Here is a 17976-nt window from a genome sequence, read left to right as displayed (position 1 = left end):
TGGCAACAGAAAGTTCTATCTATAGACCTGTTAAAGCAGAAACAATGTAAAGTAATAAGTTTCCTTTTTTTGTTGTAAAACTCTTTGCTTCTGCAGATTGTGCATTCTTGTCTCCTGTAGTATCACTCTCAGATTCGAAGTTTTCAACTGACACAAAAGTTACATTGAAAGAATGCTTAAAAAAAGCAAAAATAAGATACAATCTAATAGATTTCTTAATTGATACATTTGACAGAAATAGAGCTAAATTATATTGTGAAAAATGTATGCCCCTAATAAAGAACTGTATTTTATGTTTTTTTTATTGTTACGTTGGCTGGCGGCACATTGAGCTAAATCAATTGTGCATTAGTTGGCATCATTTGCTCCTTTTATTGTCTGCCTCAGTTCTGGGCATCCTATTATCCATACTCAGTCTTCCGGTTGTAGTACTTTTGGAAGAGCAGATTGTCATCTTTTTATTTTTCTTTGGTATGCAGTGTCTGGAAATCTGATTTCCTTCTTCAGACTTTGATTGTATTCACTCCTATTTTGTTTGTTACTAGTAGCTTTGCCACAGGCAGTAATACAGAATCGCTGTTTAGTATGATTCATGACAAGAAACATTATATTTGTCTTTTGAAATGTATCACATCGTACAACAAGGATTGGCAAAGCCAATAGGTCTACCATATACGTGATCTATTGGGTATGTCAATTTTTTTTTACATATTGCACAGAAGATTTTTTGCCACTTGCTTGAAAGTAAAGTAAATGAAAGCGATCTGATGTGGTCTGCACTGGCTACGTCATAGCGCTTTAATTTTGTGGAGTGGCCGCCCTGCTGTGCAACATGGTTACCAAACATTGACAAAGCCAATAGCTCTTGCAAAGACAAGACCCCATGGCTACGCCAATGCGTATTTTTTTAAAAATAATTCTTTGAGTGTAGACACGTTGGCCTGAGTAACTCTCAGATAAATAGAGGGGGCTTTGATAGTCAAGAGGCTGAGTGGGCTATCTTTACCCTAACCCTGGGATGGGGATGGGCAGGGCACGAGCCGGTGGGGGGGGGTGGGGGGGGGGGAAAGGTACATGCGGGTGGACATCGTCCACCCACTTTTTAGGTCGAGCCTAGCGCAGCCCGCATGCACCGCTCTAGGAGAAGGCCTCTTGGAATCACTTGAGACTTTCTGCAAACTCGTGCGTGTGGTGTTTGATTTTCCACACATGCTATTGGCTTTAAAAAATGAAAGCACAAAATTGGCTAAAGGCAGGTTCATGTCCCGCTTTTTCTGAAAATGTTTAATCCCACAGCGTTTAGCTGTCAGGAGCGAGTAGAGCTTCGCAGTGTTCCATCTGTTGTGGATCATGTTTCATTTCAAGACTTTGAAGCTTTCCCTACAAAGCGCCTACCCTCCCTCCAAGATGGCCAAGGGACATACCCACTGCCAAAATAGTGCGCCTTTCTGTTCTAGCACACGCATTCCTGACCATAAGATACTAACAAGGCACGTCCCCGGCCAATGGACAGACCCCACCACCACAAGTGTGTGCGCTTCTTTTTCCAGTACTCTCATTTCATCTATGTCAGCACTCTCTTCCTGCACCATTATCTTTGTATTAGTATGTTATTGTCAATACATTTGCTGTACTCTGTAGTTGGCCTCTATAGTCGCCTCTTTTTCTGTACCATCTAAAAAATTGACCGAACCTTTTAACATTAGCGTTTTTTCATCACCGCAGTGCACGCTTCCTTTCACACCTCTGCACATCTGTGGTGCGTGCTACCTTTGATATCTCTGCATAGTGCATAGCTGTGGTGCGTGTTTCCTTTCCCCACATTGCTTTTGGTGCATGCTCGATCCGGGACGTAACGCAGGCCCTTGCTAGGGGCTTCATTTGAGCCGGTGTCTGCTGGTGCTCACATGGGCCCTTAATTATTAGCACTTGCTTTTTGTGAATGCTTGCTGGCACCGGCTGCGAAATAATTCCTCTGCTTTGCTGTGGTGCGTGCTACCTTTCACATCTCTGCAGTGTACAGCTGTCGTGCGTGCTTCCTTTCCCTCCATTGCACAGTACACAGCTTAAAAATTGACCGCACCTTTTAACATTCACGTTTTTTAATCATTGTGCTTCCTTTCACATCTATGCGCAGTTGTGGTGCGTGCTACCTTTGACATCCCGTTTCAGAAAAGGGGGTGGTGATGAACAGAGTGTCTGAATTAAGCTGACCACTCTTACCCAGTCCAAAGATCAGGGTTTGATCCATCACCGTTTTTTAGCGCTCACTGCACCATCCCAGCTCAGAACCTGGCTACATGCAAATTAGTCTGTTCCTGTCCCAGTGCATGATGGGAACAGGGCAAACCAAACTACCAATCCAATTCTTATACTGGGAAGGAAACAAGCTTCCGGGGACCGACGACGGCTGAAATGCCAGAAATCGGTCCCCGGAAGCTTGTCTCCTTTCTGGTGAAGAATTGGCTTGGTAGTTTGGTCTGCCCTGTTCCCATGATGCACTGGGCCAGGGACAGACTAATTTGCATATAGCCAGGTTCTGAGCTGGGATGGTGCAGTGAGCTAAATAACGGTGATGGATCAAGCCCTGATCTTTGGACTGGGTAAGAGTGGTCTGCTTAATTCAGACACTGTGTTCATCACCACCCCCTTTTCTGAATCACCTTTGACATCCCTGCACAGTGCACAACTGTGGTGCGTGCTTCCTTTCCCCCCATTGCACAGTACACAGCTGTGGCGAGTGCTTCCTTTCACCTCACTGCACAGTAGTGGCGCATGCTTCCTTTCGCAACACTGCACAGTGCAGATATGTGGTGTGTGCCTCCTTTCACACTAGCGCACAACTGTGGTACATGCTTCCTTTCACCTTATTGCACATTGCACAGCTGTGGTGTGTGCTTCCTTTGACCCCACTGCACAGTGCACAGCTGTGGTGCGTGTTTCCTTTTCCCCACTGCATGTGCCCCCTCCATCACAACCACGTGGTTCTCTGGTTTTCTGTTTAAAAAACAAATTTGACACACAGATGGCCAGGTTTCCAATGTTAGCATTTGTGAACTCACTGGACTTTGCAGCTTTTCATACAAGGCGCATCCCCTCCACCCCGGAAGGCAGGAGGGGACGCGTACCCTGGGGATGGGCACTTTTGCTTAGTAACCTGCGACAGTCAGGAAAAAAACCTTGTGCGATGTCGCCACTTTGAAGCGTGTGAAAAGAGTTCCAGTGGGTACATCCTGTTTGACCAGATGAGTTGGGCAATGCTCCAGCCCTAGGCTTTTCTTTCACAAATCATTTTTTTCAAGCGTCACTTCAATTATATCGAATGAAGTGAACCAGGACTACAACTTCACAGAAAGCATTGTGCTGGAAAACGAATGGAATACTGTGTCCTTGGTAACATGCAGTTATTTGGAAGCCTCAGTTCGAATAAACAAAGGCCACCCAGAGAACAGCATAATGTGGAGACCACGTAGGTTGTATCCTGAAAGGGAAACCGCCAGGTGCGATGGGCCTTTAGCTACTAGTTCTGCAGTCAGTCATTGAATATTCATACACAAATAAGGGTTATTCATTTACCCACATTATCTTTTCACAACACAGTGGCATGGTTCCTTGAAATACCATTAAGCAATGGGGTACAGGACAAAAAAACACTTAATGCACAATTTGAAACCATGGGAAAGAGCGTTTTTTGTGAAGAGCATTGAATAAAAACATGAATTACAGTGTGGTTTGCTTTCAGGACACTAGCCACATTGCTTTACATATGAATTACATCTCAGTTACTGTGTGACAAGGATAATTACCGACGGAAAGCATGCACTCGCTGTATTCAGTTAATTTTCTACAGTGAAGTGTTTGTCTCCCAAAGCTATAATGGAAGCAACAAAACAGTGGGAGCTTTACAGTGACAATCCATAAACAAGCATTATCAAAACAAGTAGCTCTTAGGTGTCAATTCTAAAGAACTGAAACCAAATTTCACTCGTAGCCTTTTGAAGCAAGCAAGACCGGCAAAATAAAACCAGCTGCCTCCGACCAATAAAAGCAAGAGAAAGGAGCGTGAAGTGCAAGCCTACCGATGGTAAGTAATGGGTGGGACTTATAAGTCCTTTGTCAGGTTTTTTTTTTAAAAGAATGGTAGACTTCTAAAATTTAGCACATGCACTGTCTCAGGTGAGACTTAAAAAATGAGAAACAGGTTCATGATTATATTGGGTGTCATTGACAACATTGTCTTCAAAAAGCATGATTGAGTGAATATGCTTATATAAAGTCCATGACCTTGTATCCTGCAAAATCCACAGTTAAATTAAGTGTTTGTCGTCTGCCTTTGCGTAGGTCAAGTTTTTTCACTGTAAGGCTTCGTAATTTTTTTCTGCAGTCCACAGCCTTTACATGTACCACCAGGTTTCCCATCACAGACCAAAGTTTGATTTAGCTAGTGATGATGTGTTGGAGTCATGTTCTCAATTAGGTGCCTATGCTTTGTAGTTATTCATTGAGCTCTGGTTGTATTATTTATTAGCACATAACAGTGGTCTCACCAGGCTATTGCTTTTCTACAACAAATCTTTCTGAAAATATACATATCTAACCCCTTAGGCGCGGCAGCGATTCTGCGCCTGTTTTAATGAGTGGGCGGGTTCATGACGGCCCTCAGCAGTCATCAGCACATGCCCACCTTGATGCATGATGGCTGGGGGCCGTCATCAGCATGGAAGGGGTTAAAGGGGCTATTTATCAGATAGCTTCATCCATTAGTCTATTAAATTATCAATCACATTTGGCTTCTTCTCACCACCCCATATAGCATGGGGCAACGAGTCAACCCTCTTTATTCATTGGCTGCCTTCACTTTGAGTGGCTACACAAAGCTTGTGCATATATATTGTTCAACCCTGCCTAAAAAAAAGTCTTTCTCTTCAGTGACAGCTTGTAGGAAATTGGATTTTTGATTGAGTGGGTGAATACCACCAAAGTCACTAAATGAATCTGTGCTGAACACAAAAGTAGCCAGGCTTATTAGAGGCAATGCGCTATGTATTTGTTTTTTGCAATGTATTTATGCAGCACACAAATGGTAATAAAGTGAAAACAAAACACTATAAAAATCCCACACCTATTTGAAAAAAAATAGATTGAAAGGTAATAAATATATTTGAAAGCAAAACTAAAATATCCAGTCAGTAGAATCGGAGATATGCAATTTCAAATATTTAAGTAAGCATAGTACCCAAAAGCACAAAGGGACACTTGCAGTCATCTTGGCCATGCTCCACTGGGGGACAGTCACAAGTTTAGGCCGACTGTGATGGAGCGCGGGACGGATTTGAGGACCAGGTTAGTCTCGCTGAAAAAGTTACCGTCTCAAAGTCTGGTGCAAAGAGTCCTGTTCGTGGTGGAAGGGGCCAGAAGGAGAGCATCGTCAATGGTTGTTGCTGTAACATGAAGAGCAGACTGGGCATCACAGACAGCTATAGCTGTAGTGTGAAGATCCTGTCTGATGTCATGGACTGTCATTGCCGGAGCTTCGCATTGGCTATCACCGTGGGCATATCTGACGTTGCTGGTCGTCGATGGTGGTCACTGTAGAACAAAGCTTCTGGTCCACTGGAGATACGCTGTAGCACAAAGCATCAGGTCCACCAAAGCTTTGCGTTGGTGGTCGTTGTAGGTGTCAAGATGTTTGCGCGAACTGGCCCGTTCGCATTCCAAAGGGCCCAAAACTTTATCCTTTCTACACAGGAGGAGCTCAACTGATTCCTGCCAAGGGATCAGGACTGGGGGCGGGGCACCTTTATGGGTCAGGGGCTCACTCCAACTGGGGCCAGCATGGCCCAGACAGATCCACTGCAGCAGGTCAGCTGAGCTCAGACCAGGAGGTCAGCCACATGTAGTCTTGGGATCAAGAAGCAGGTCTGTCCTCCAATGGTAAAAGGCAAGTTTCAAGCATCAGGGCGGTCCTCTTATTTTAAAAGGCAGTCCTTCTAAGGGTCCTCCACAGCTTCAGGAGTGAAAAGAGTTGGTCTGATTGTCCAGTATTTATGAATGAAAAGAACTGCGCTGTTCCTAAGATGATCTAGAATCTGTGAGATGAGTCCTGGTTGATGCTACACCCCAAAAAAATGGGAATCCATTTATTTGGAATGTAATACGCTCACACACCCCATGAGGTGTCATGCTTAATCATCGGGCTGCTCCTCGTCAGGCCGGCGCTGCAATGCCTGACGGGCTCCCGATGTGGGGCACTTTGGCAGAGATCTGTTTTCCAAGTTGCCGTTTGGTGCCGTGGGTGTGAGGGGCCTTATTAGTGCAGATGAAGGAAATGTGTTTGTGATGAGTTAAAACAGGATTGGGAGTACCAACAATAACTATTTTAATTTTAGGGTCTCCTACCCAGATTAAAATGGAAAGGAAAGGCGCTCTACTAAAGTAATGTGTTAGGTATGGTGCTCTCCCCTGTGGTTGGTCAACATGTTTCTTCGCTATTCTACAAAGTCTAGGAGCTATTCATCAGGACCTAAAAAAAACAACTATCTGCACTTAGTGTCTTATGGTGGACCTAAATTTCATCTTAAATTGGTTCGAAGGTGACCACCATACCTTCCTTTGTCTAGTGTTTGGTAGTCATGGTTCTACCTAGAGTGAGGAAAAGACTGTTAACATACACAATTCACAAGCCACTGGAATATGTGTGTCATGTGGGACTGTGTATATCCAACTCACAAGTGGTATAACAAACAAAAGTGAGGTGTCGTGAACATTAACACCCCTTGTGTCAAAACATTATGTGGTCACTAGAATGCTTTGTCATGCTGTGACGCAAACTGTGGAGTGAGACAACAGTCGCCGCAGGCAACTCTCAAAACTCACCCTATTTGAAATCCTCTATTGCTGCATCAATCTCCGGCAGGTTTAGAATATGAGGAACTTCCTCATATACTGCAGTAGGAGGAAAGGGAACATTTAAAAAGGGAGAATACATCATGAACAAGCAGGAACGTACACATTATAATCTTAATCCCGGTGCTCCTGGCACCTTAAGACTGCGACTGACAATCGAACATGTGTAACATTTGTAAAGTAATTTCTTTTTATTGTTATCGAGCTGCCACATCATGCAAGAGGCAATGTCATCATCTCGGTTTAGTGTGTGAATTAACCAAAAATATAGTAAAGTTGTGTCGTCATACTATATCTCTGGTTCTAGAGATCTAGAGAACCACACCTTCTCGCTTTCCCACTCTGTCCACTCTGGTATAAAGCGGAGGTGTGATGCCCAGTAGTGCTCTATCAGGTTAGAGCAGGCAAGTCCCCCTTTGTCCCGCGGGAGCATTAAAATTTGACTAGTGGTTTCTTTGCACCCCATATAAAAGCGGTTAGCTCGCGTTGCAGCCCTTGAATCTGGTGCTCTGGGATGGGTGTCGGCAACGTTTGGAATAGGTAGAGAACTTTCAGTAGAATGGACATTTTGACTGTGTTGAGGTGTCCCAACCAGAAAAGTGGCAAGGCTTTCCATGCCCGTAGATCAGCGATGACTGAATTTTTATATTCTTGCCAATTGGCTTGAGACCAGGTGGCTAGATTTGGTGTTAAATTAAGGCAGAGGTAACGTACAGAATAGGTCGCCCATTGATAGGGAACAAGGGCTTGAAAGGTCGCGATCTCATCGACGGGGATCGTAAGGTTAAGGGCCCAAGATTTCGTATGATTGATTTTAAGCCCTGAAGCTTGCTCATAAAACTGGAGTAGAGTATGTACTGGAAGCGAGTGTAACGGGTCAGTCAGAGTAAGGAGTAGGTCGTCAGCAAAAAGGGCAATCTTATGCTCTATACCCCCAAGTGTAATACCCCGAACAATAGGGTTGATGGGGGGCAGCCCTGCCTGGTACCCCTGAGAATAGAGATGGGCTGTGTGAGTTATCCATTGACACGCACCCTAGCGAGGGGAGAGTTGTAGGGGGCCATGATGCGCGCGCGATCATGCGCGGGCCCAGACCTACTTTCTTCAAAACAGCACGTAGGAACTCCCAATCCACCCGGTCAAACGCTTTTTCGGCATCCAGCGAGCGCAGACAGGCCGGGATCCTCCAGTGCCACGTTTTCCCTACAAGGTGTGCCACTCGCCGTATGTTGCCTGCTCCTTGGCGTTGTTGAATAAAGCCTACCTGATCCGGCTCGATGAGATTGGGTGAGTGCGCACTGAGTTATTTAGCCAGAATTCTAGTGTATAATTTGAGATCTGTATTTAACAAGGCAATGGGGCGGAAAGAGGAGCAGAATGTGTGGTCCTTTCCAGGCTATTTCCTCCATTGCCATATCGGTGGACGGCCTGACAGTGTCTGTGAAAGAGTTAAAAAGGCGTAACCAATACGGCTGGAGTTGCGGCAAGAAGGTGCGATAAAACGAAACTGGGCGTCCATCCGGGCCTGGTGTTTTACCAAGTGGAAGGCCTTTCAGGGCTCCAGTTAATTCCTCTAGCGTGATTGGTTCCTCCAATAGCCAGGAGTGGTAGTCACTCAGAGGATCCCAGTCACAGGCGTCTAGGGCGGTGAATATGAGATCTGAGGCGGGCGAATCCCGAGCGTTAAGAGATACATAGTAATCGTGGAACGTTTGAAGTTTGTCAGATTCTGTGATGGCCCATGAACCGTCTCCTACTTTTAGTTTCGCAATGTGAGCTTGAGCTGCGCGTGTTCTTAGGCGACGTGCTAAGACAGTACCCACTCTGTCCTCTCCGTCATAAAAGCGATGTCGTTGCGCAAGCAAAGCGCGCTCCGCCTTATTTGTTCTATGTGCCATAAGCTGACCCCTAAGGACAGCCAGGCGTCGCTTGTGTACCGCCAAAGGGTGTTCCTGGTCAATTTCTCCAACGTTCTGATTTCACGCTTGAGTTTGGCCTCATATAGGCGAGCTTCCCGCAACCTAGCAATAGCAAGAGACGTAAGGGCACCGCCTATCGTAGCTTTAAACGCATCCCACAGGACAGGGAGGGGCCTTTCCGGTAGGTCATTAGATTCAAAATAAGACGTAATGGCAACTTGGAGTTCATCTCTATCTACCGGGTTCCTAAGAACATGGGGTGGAAATCGCCAACTCGCAGGCCGCTTTGGGTGGGTAAAACGCTCATGAAGTAGTAGTTCCGCGTGCGCGTGGTCGGAGATTGAGATATCAGAAATGTCAGCGGAGAGGGTATCCTTAACCAGAGAGTGGGACACAAAGAGTAAGTCGATGCGTGAGTAAAAACAGTGCACATGAGAGTAATAAGTGTAATCGCGACTATCAGGGGAATGATAACACCCGGCATCTATTAGGTTTAAAGCAGTAAGAGATTTTTTTGTTGCCGCCGACATAGCACCCACCCCATGGAACGCACCCCCACTGCGATCCAACTCCGCATCCCATAGCAAGTTTAAGTCTCCCCCCACTATAAGGTCCTACTCACTGGTACTACGTGCTCCCGGTGGAGTCCGCGCAGAAAACAATCTTGGCCCTGGTTTGGCGCATACACATTGCAGAGAGTGAGTGTGCGGTGCCCTCTCCCGACCTCCACCTTAAGAAATCTGCCCTCAGAATCTCTGACTACCTTAGCGTCACCCTGGGAAATGCCTGCCCGGCAGAGAATAGCTACGCTCGCTGTCTTAGTGATTGCCGAGGACCAGTATTGATGTGGAAAACATGGGTGGGACATGTGCTTAACATCATTCCCGAGGAGGTGGGTCTCTTGCAAGAAGATTATGTCAGGGTTTTATAACCAATATCTCATTTTTATTTTATCATAGGGAACATTTAATTACCCTATCATCAGTTGTCAATCCTTTACAAATATATTATCCGAATTATTTCAAAGCACACATATGCCATGGAACCGATCTTTGTGAGCAAAAATCATATATAAGATTAAAGGACATGAACAAAAATACATATATAAACACAAAAACAATATTTATATTACTAGTGTCCACTCATTGATTCTGAGCGATACACTTAGAGCTAGTCTTTTCAGCACATGGGAGAAGAAGCCTCTTTTCCCATTGTTCTATTGTGCCACAGAAACGGTTTAAATCACACATTTTGTTTTTATAAGGACTCCTCAATCAATTGTCGACGTGGACGCGTTTTAGCCTTTAAATTCTTCTTGGCCTCCTCAGGACAAGGGCAATGGAACCAGACTTCAGTATCCTGTCTTGGTCATGCAATATGCAACCACAAGAATCCTAGAGCCACGGGTTAAACCTTAACCCGAGGTACCTCTCTCACTGGTGGGAACTAATCAAAACAGTCCCTCGACTTCCTAATCCTCACACCACTATTCCTTTATGTGCCGCAATGTATCGCAATTGTTAATTCTCTGTCCTCCGCCACAGCGTTCAGCTTTTTGTATTTGCAGCGCACCCACACAGGCCAATGGCGGCCATTTTTCGTATGGAGCGATATGCTGCTCTAACTTTAAAAGTGGCTGTCCCCTAACCCCGCAGCACTCACGGCACAACACAATAGTGACCCTTTTTTTAGGTCGAGCGCTGCGCGCATTTGCTGCTCTAGGAGAGGGCCTCTTGGAATCACTCCAGACTTTCGCTAAACTTGTGCGTTTGGCTTTTTATTTTCCATACATTCTATTGGCATTTGCGTGTGGCTTTCAAAAATGAAAGCACACAATTGGCGAAAGGCAGGTGCATGTCTCACCTTTTCTGCAAAGGTTCACTCCCATGGCCTTTGGGTCTCGGGAGCGAGCAGCGACGTGCAGTGTGCCAGCTGCATTCATGGACCATGTTACTCATTAACCCAGCACGGTCGCTTTCACTTTCGCAGTAGTGCTTGATTTCAGCTCCCTAAACAAATGTGGGGCTATCTCAGCCCCTTTCTTCTCTGGATCCGCCTCTCTGCCTTATGTACTCGCAGGAACGTGCTTGTTACATTCTGTGTGCCATGCATGCTTTCACTTTGCCGACTTTTGCATTGTTTGGTTGCCCCGTTCCTGTGCCTGTATTTAGTTAATTGCTTTTCCTTTTCAGCTCCGTGCTTTCTGATCATCCGAAACCGAGTAGCGGCACTGGAAGAAGGCTCGGGTCAGCCCCCACCCCTCCTCCTTGCACAATATACCAAAACTTGTTTTTTCATCAAGTGAATGAAGGCACTTTGAAGGCTGACTGGAATCTTTATGTACTAGTGTGAGCAGATGGTTTAAATGCTGTATGAAGGCCATGTCTAAAATATAACAGCACACGCATCCTCGATGGCTTCCATCAATGCATGGTACTGGGCTCACATGAAAGTCCGCTCTGTGCGTAGGTGGATAAATTACGCTATTTCACCCTGCTCTGTTTCAATAAACACAAATGGAATTTCTTCATTGTGAACGCTTGCTAATCTCAACACAGCCACGCGGAACATGACTTTATTTTAAAATAATGTGTTTTATAAGCGCCAAGTGCGTTCGTGTTGAGCTCTATTTTGGCTTCTCTGTGCACAGTGTTACAGTGAACGTGCTTGGTCGGTGCGTCATGGCGCACACGTTGCTTCCAGGTATTTATTTACACGTATGCTTCCCAACCCGTCTGCTTGTTTGATCTCGTGTATTGTCTGCCTGGACTTTAATTACGGGGCTTCCATTCTTAATAAAGGAACAACCTGTGTTTAGCACAACAATCCCGGGGCTGCTACATTCGTCCGAGCCCTGGCCGCCACTCATCCTCTGAGTGCCCAGTGTTGGGGAGCTTGACTGCAGCTTGGAAAACGCAACAGTATCTCCCCAAAAACGACTGTTTTATCTTGCCACTGCTCCCTCTTTACTGTTGACGTACCTCCTGTCGCATGCCAGTCACATCTTGTATTTAGCACCGTCATCGGAAAGCACTGATTACCTTATTTATTTATTTTAAAGTTTTATATAGCGCGAACAAGATCTTTGCAGATATCAGAGCGCTTTACAAGGCAGGGTATGGAGTAATTGCATGTAATAGTTGAGGTAGTTAGGTACCTTAAGGTGCCGTAGTGAGATACCACAGCTTATATAAGGGGTTTGTCTAGTGTCTGACTTGCACAAGCACAAAATCTGAGATCAGTCAAAGCTTTTCTGCTTTAACAAATTATGGGATCCAATGCAAATATTTTGTTTAACTTTTTCTTCATTATCACTTATTAGGGCACTGCTCCTACTGTCACAAGCTTCCACAGGTTCCAATGTTAGATTGATATAACCTTCCACATATTCAGAAATTAAGCTATAATGAATCATCTGGGATCATGTGCTGCAACGCTTCACACTTATAAAGTCCCAAAGGCAAGACCTATTGGCTATGCCGATGCTTGTTTTTAATTACTTTTAAGGTGAACACTATTACTTTTAAGATGAACGCGGCGTCTGCTTCAGGGACACCACGCTTTCTTTCCGCTTTTTTAAAATAGAATTAAACTAGCATGCTGAGCGCGGCGCCCGCTTTAGGGACACTGTGCTCAGTTTCATTTTGTAATTTTTTTAACTATAATGGTGAGCGCGGAGCCCACTTCTGGGACACCATCCTCTGTTTCATTTTTATTTTATTTTTTACTTTATTGGTGAGCGCGGCGCCTGCTTTACGGACACCTCGCTCTGCAATACAATAGGTCTCGCTTTTGATTAAGTTTGACCTATTGGTATTGTAAATGACAATGCCTTTTAATATTATAAAATGCATTGCCATTTCCAATGCCAATAGCTCAAAAACTCGCAATTGCAAGACCTATTGCATTGTAAATGCTTGTTTATAGCTGCTTGCAGGTCTCTAACATCTGCCTTTAATTGGGGTATAGCATTTGCCGTTTCTGTTTTAGTGCCTTTGATTAATGCCATCCACTTTCCCCCTTTCTTAGACCAGTCCTCATCAAGTATGTGTTGACAGCCACACCATTAATGTGGGTTTTGAAGTGAAATTCTAATGTCGGCATTAGCCTTCAAGACCTCTTCAGTGGCGTAAACTGCTGTATACCAACCCTCCTGAAGATCTTTAGTCAATACGTTTTCTGCTGAGGGTGGACTAATATTGAGGCCAGATCTCTTATATTTATCCATTTTGTTATTTTAATAGTCTTTCGCACTTTGATCTTTACCATATCTCCTTAGTTGCAGGCTTCCCTGCCATGGCAGTTTAGTCTGGTGCTAAGTAAAAGCTATGCAACCTATAAATTGAAGCTTTGGGGGATTTGTGCTGCATTGAGACGTGAGACTGCTGAATTCCTAGTGAATTGTGACACATAGGCCCTACATAGTCCCAAACGTTATCCTTGTTTCCTTCGTTTCTGTTTCCTTCGGTTTGTGTAAATTAAGTCTTAGATTTGTTTACTGTGTTTGTCTTTGACACTTCTGTTGGCATTTATTGCATTGTTCCACTAGGATTTATACTGTCCTAGACAGACCCACAAAGTTGTATTGTGCTGGATTGCGCAATTATGTAGCTCGTTATACCCTAACAAGGCCAAGAAGCGCTCTGAGTTGTATCTGGTTCCGGACAACCTTTCTAAGTGCATGAAGTTTGAACTATTTGTGATATCTTGTATAAGGTGCATGTGGTATAGAGATGTGTTTCAAAGTTGGTCCAGCAAATGTCTGTGTATAATCACGAGGTTGCTGATAGTATGAGACTAGATGCAGCTCCATATACCCTCAATTTTAGGAGCAGGCAGAATCCGAAAGTTGAGCGCATAACTTGGTGCCTAGTTTGTGAAGAGGTGGGTTCCACCTGTGAGTCTGTTGTATAAAGTGCCTCCAAAGCATCAGAGACCCACCCCATGTGGCTACATTACAGTAATTAGGTCTAAGTATACATCCAGGAGCACTGATCATCCTAAAATTCTGGCCATGTGGCTTTTGAGAGAAATCAAACTACCCAGTCTGCTTCTAGTGTGCTGTATTACTGACCTTCCCAACAATATTACTCCCAACATGTTCCGACGTTGGAGTTCCTGCTGACCTGTTTAGTGTTGGGCATGGGAACTCGATGTCTAGATCTGCTTACGAAAATCTGCAGGGTCTAGTGTAGTTCTAAATTTTATCTATGCATAGTTCGAAGGGGGGGCACATTTTGTGCAAGGGTTGATCCCCCAAACAACTATGTTATTCCTAAAAACAAAGTACAGTCAGATGAGTCCTAGTCAGTTGACAGTCGAACCCTAGGCTGACTGGCACCCTGGACATGTGACCGACTGCTAGTACTCTTCCTTTGGGGAAAAATGTAACCACTCGCAATAGATTTGTTCTTTATAAGAATCTGAATGTCTCATGTTCCTCATATCCTTTCCTCCAAGTGTATATTTTTCTTACGGATATTGGCCCCTTTGGAGTCTTTAAACAAATCTCCTTTTCCGGCACCTCATTGGATCTGTAAACATTTTCAGCAGTTGCTGTGTATGGCGCTATCTTAGCATTCCGTTCCACAATTCTACTGGAAGTGATTTTGGAGGCCAATATATGCGCTGTTGGTTCAGCACATCAGTTCTGCCCCAGTTTTTACCTGCCCCACAGACGTTAAGGATGCAGTGCATGGAAGAGAAGGACAACAAAATAAGAAAAAAACTAAAAGCTACCTTCAGAAGGGTGGGCAGTAGAGTGATGACAAATTTTCAGTAGCTGTCATATCCATCAAAAAGAATGTTAACAAAGGTAACTTGTTCTTAGAATTAATATTGGCTACCGCAGACTCCCGTCCGAAAGATTACTGAAAGCAAGTAACTAGTTATTTTACTTTACTGTGGTTTAAACCTTGCATCATATTGGTTTCCCGTATCTCTTCTCTGGAGTCCGTCTTTATCCTGCTGAAGAAGCAGAGTCTAGAACTGGATAGAATAAACCAAAGAGGATCTTATAAATAATGTGTTCAATGGTAACACAAATCCCCTTTTTAGGTTGAGCGGCTCTGCAAGACTTGTTGTAGTGTATAATGGAAGAGAAGCCCCTCCCACGTTTTTCATTGACTTGTGTCTTTGTCCTTTATATATGCTGGCTTCTGATTCCTTAATAGACATGTTAGTCCCTCCTTAGTACAGCCTTGTCTTCATTTGTTACGTCCCAAGGCGACTGGCCCTTTTACTTCAATTGTTACAGGGTATGTGTAATTTAGTCTTGTAGGCACTATTTTATTTATGGAGTTTCTTGAACTTCAGGCATGCCGAGACAATATAGGCCGCTTGTTAGTCTTTCTGGCGGGGCAGCCCATATGTGCTTGGGTGGTTCCCGCAGGAATGCTGGCACCTCGAGAGGGAGACCTCTTCCTGCACTGCCCGGGAAGCCCAGACCATGGCTGCTATCCTGTGCAGGGCTGTCCCACTCCTAGTTCTTGACTGAGGGCTATACTTCTGTGCGAACGTTAGCAAATGTATATCCGCTTTTCTGTATTATTCATTAGCTTGCTACAAAACTTGAACGGACATTTTTAATACGTTCACTGGGACGTGTCCTAAGATGTTTCCTAAATGTTTTTTTAAAGGGTATCCGTGTACGGCCAGATCTAGTATGCATTCTTAAAAATTCACTGGCCAATGTTACGGTTATAGAGGTTCACAAACAAGCAAGTTGTTTCATTTATTTGGAATCTTCCTGGATCCAGTGGCAGTGCTTTGAATTTTGGTATTTGTAGTGCTGGGTTTAAAATGCGAAGAACAACTTTACAAGTGATAACATACATATAGGTTTGGGCAAACGTTTTTATACCAGAATCGGGACAAACCTGGGATATTCATGACTTACGTGAAGTACACTGTGTCTCTCTCCATGGCTTTTCGAAGAATGCTCATTTTGTGTAACTTAGTGAACGGGCTTAGATTTTTCGCCCAGGTGTTTTTGTTGCTGTTGTGTTCAAGTTACCAGATCTACAATAGCTGTACCTGGTTTTTGTTAACAGTTCTTTTCATCAAATGAACTTGTTTTCATAGCTCTGACTGTTGTTTCCATTCTGATTGTAGGAAACAGTCATTCCCGGTGGTGTGGGGGCTGCCTAGCTGTGTGCATGCGCCGAACTTTGCAAATGATAAAATGCCTGGTGCAGGTGCAATTTACAAGTGTGGAGTGAGTGAGCCCCTGGCAGCGTGACTCCCTCACACAGGAGTTCATGCACTGCACCTGCATACTCAGCATAGTTTAAGGAAACTCGACCCACTCCCTCCCAGGCATCGAACACATATTTAACACAGAACTCTGAGAAGAGCCTGCCTGCTGCACTGACGGCTGGTGATGTGTGTGCCTGGTGAAAGCGTGCACTGAAGGCTGGTGGTGTGTGTGCCTGGTGAAAGCGTGCACTGACGTCTGGTGGTGTGTGCTTAGTGGAAGCGAGCACTGACTGCTTGTGGTGTTTGTGCCCGGTGAATGCATGCACTGACGGCTGGTGGAGTGTGCCTGGTGGAAGCGTGCACTGATGGCTGGTGGTGTGTGTGCCTGGTGGAAGTGTGCACTGACGGCTGATTGTGTGTGTGCCTTATGGAAGCGTGCACTGACGGCTGGTGGTGTGTGCCTGGTGGAAGCGTGCACTGATGCCTGGTGGTGGTGTGTGCCTGGTGGAAGCGTGCACTGACGGCTGGTGGTGTGTGTGCCTGGTAGAAGCGTGCACTGACGGCTGGTGGTGTGTGCCTGGTGGAAGCGGACACTGATGGCTGGTGGTGTGTGTGCCTGTTGGAATCCTGAACTGATGGCTGGTGGTGGGTATGGCTGGTGGAAGCGTGCACTGATGGCTGATGGTGTGTGTGCCTGGTGAAAGCATACATTGATGGCTGGTGGTGTGTGTGCCTGGTGGAAGCGTACACTGATGGCTGGTGGTGTGTGTGCCTGGTGGAAGTGTGCACTGACAGCTGGTGGTGTGTGTGCCTGGTGGAAGCGTGCACTGACGGTTGATGGTGTGTATGCCTGGTGGAATTGTGCACTGACGGCTGGTGGTGTGTGTGCCTGGTGGAGGCGTGCACTGAATGACTTCTAATCATTTATGACTTCTAGCTATGATCCAATGCTTTGGATTTAATGTGTAAGGTTTGCGTTTTTTAGTAATGTAGTTCACATGTAAAAAAGTGTGTATGTAAGTACAGGTTTGACATGCTAAATGCGCGCACTCTAAAGTGTTATTAATTATAAGAGGAGGACGTCCTGCCAATAAAAAGGTGGGGGGGAGAAAGAGGAGGGAAGGGCTGCAGAGTGAAGCTGGTGGCAGACTCTGACCTTGAAGCCTAGAGGTGGGGGCCATAGGACCGAGCAGCCCAGAGTAGAAAGGGAGACTTGTTTTCAAGAAATGAAATGCACTGTTCATGCCCTATTGACAAATGTCCGTGGCATGAATAGTGGTGAGTCTTGCAAACAGAAGCAGTTTCCCATCTCCCTTTCCAAAGGGAGTGGTCGAGAGGCGATAGAGTAGGCTGGAGAAGGTCCGCGCTGGGTTGTTTTCAACTTTTGAGATAAGGATAATGGAATGCAGAGGGAGGAGAGAACCGCCAGGGCCTGTGACCCATGAGGAGAGAGGAAAGCCATATGGCGTCTCTGCTCCTAAACACGAGCCCGCGCACGCAAGCTGTAGGCCACAGTGGTAGCATTTTCTGAAGCCCTTACTAAAAGTCTCGCCAGCGCATGCGCTGCTGTTGGCTTGCCCTAAAAACAAGCAGCGGCAGGCGTCACACGCACAAGCAGGAAACAAATATTTTTTTTTTTTAAAGTTTCACAAAATAACCCATAAACAGAATGGCATAACAAGACCAGTAATTGACTGGTGCTCCTGGGAGTAATCAAAAGACAAACAAGCATTTGCAATGCAATAGGTCTCGCATTTACACACGTTTGAGCTATTGACATTGTAAATGACAATGCCTTTTATTTTTGTTTTTGTTTTTAAAATCTAAATAAAAGGCATTGGCATTAACCATGCCAATAGCTTTGTTAGGGAATGTGGAGAAATTGGTACCTTTTTTTCATATTTTGTGGGAGTGTAAATTTGTACAGGAATACTGGAAAGGAGTGGGAAAACTC

General features: G+C 45.0%; 1 protein-coding gene across 1 annotated transcript in view; it reads left to right on the top strand.

Moving 5' to 3' along the window:
* Positions 1-17976, top strand: part of TIPIN (TIMELESS interacting protein) — a 313598-nt gene that overhangs the window by 38874 nt on the left and 256748 nt on the right. The window lies entirely within an intron of this gene.

Source organism: Lissotriton vulgaris, chromosome 2_1 (genome assembly GCF_964263255.1).
Source record: "Lissotriton vulgaris chromosome 2_1, aLisVul1.2, whole genome shotgun sequence".
In the NCBI taxonomy this organism is placed as follows: Eukaryota; Metazoa; Chordata; class Amphibia; order Caudata; family Salamandridae; genus Lissotriton; species Lissotriton vulgaris.
This window is presented reverse-complemented; position numbering and strand designations above follow the sequence as displayed.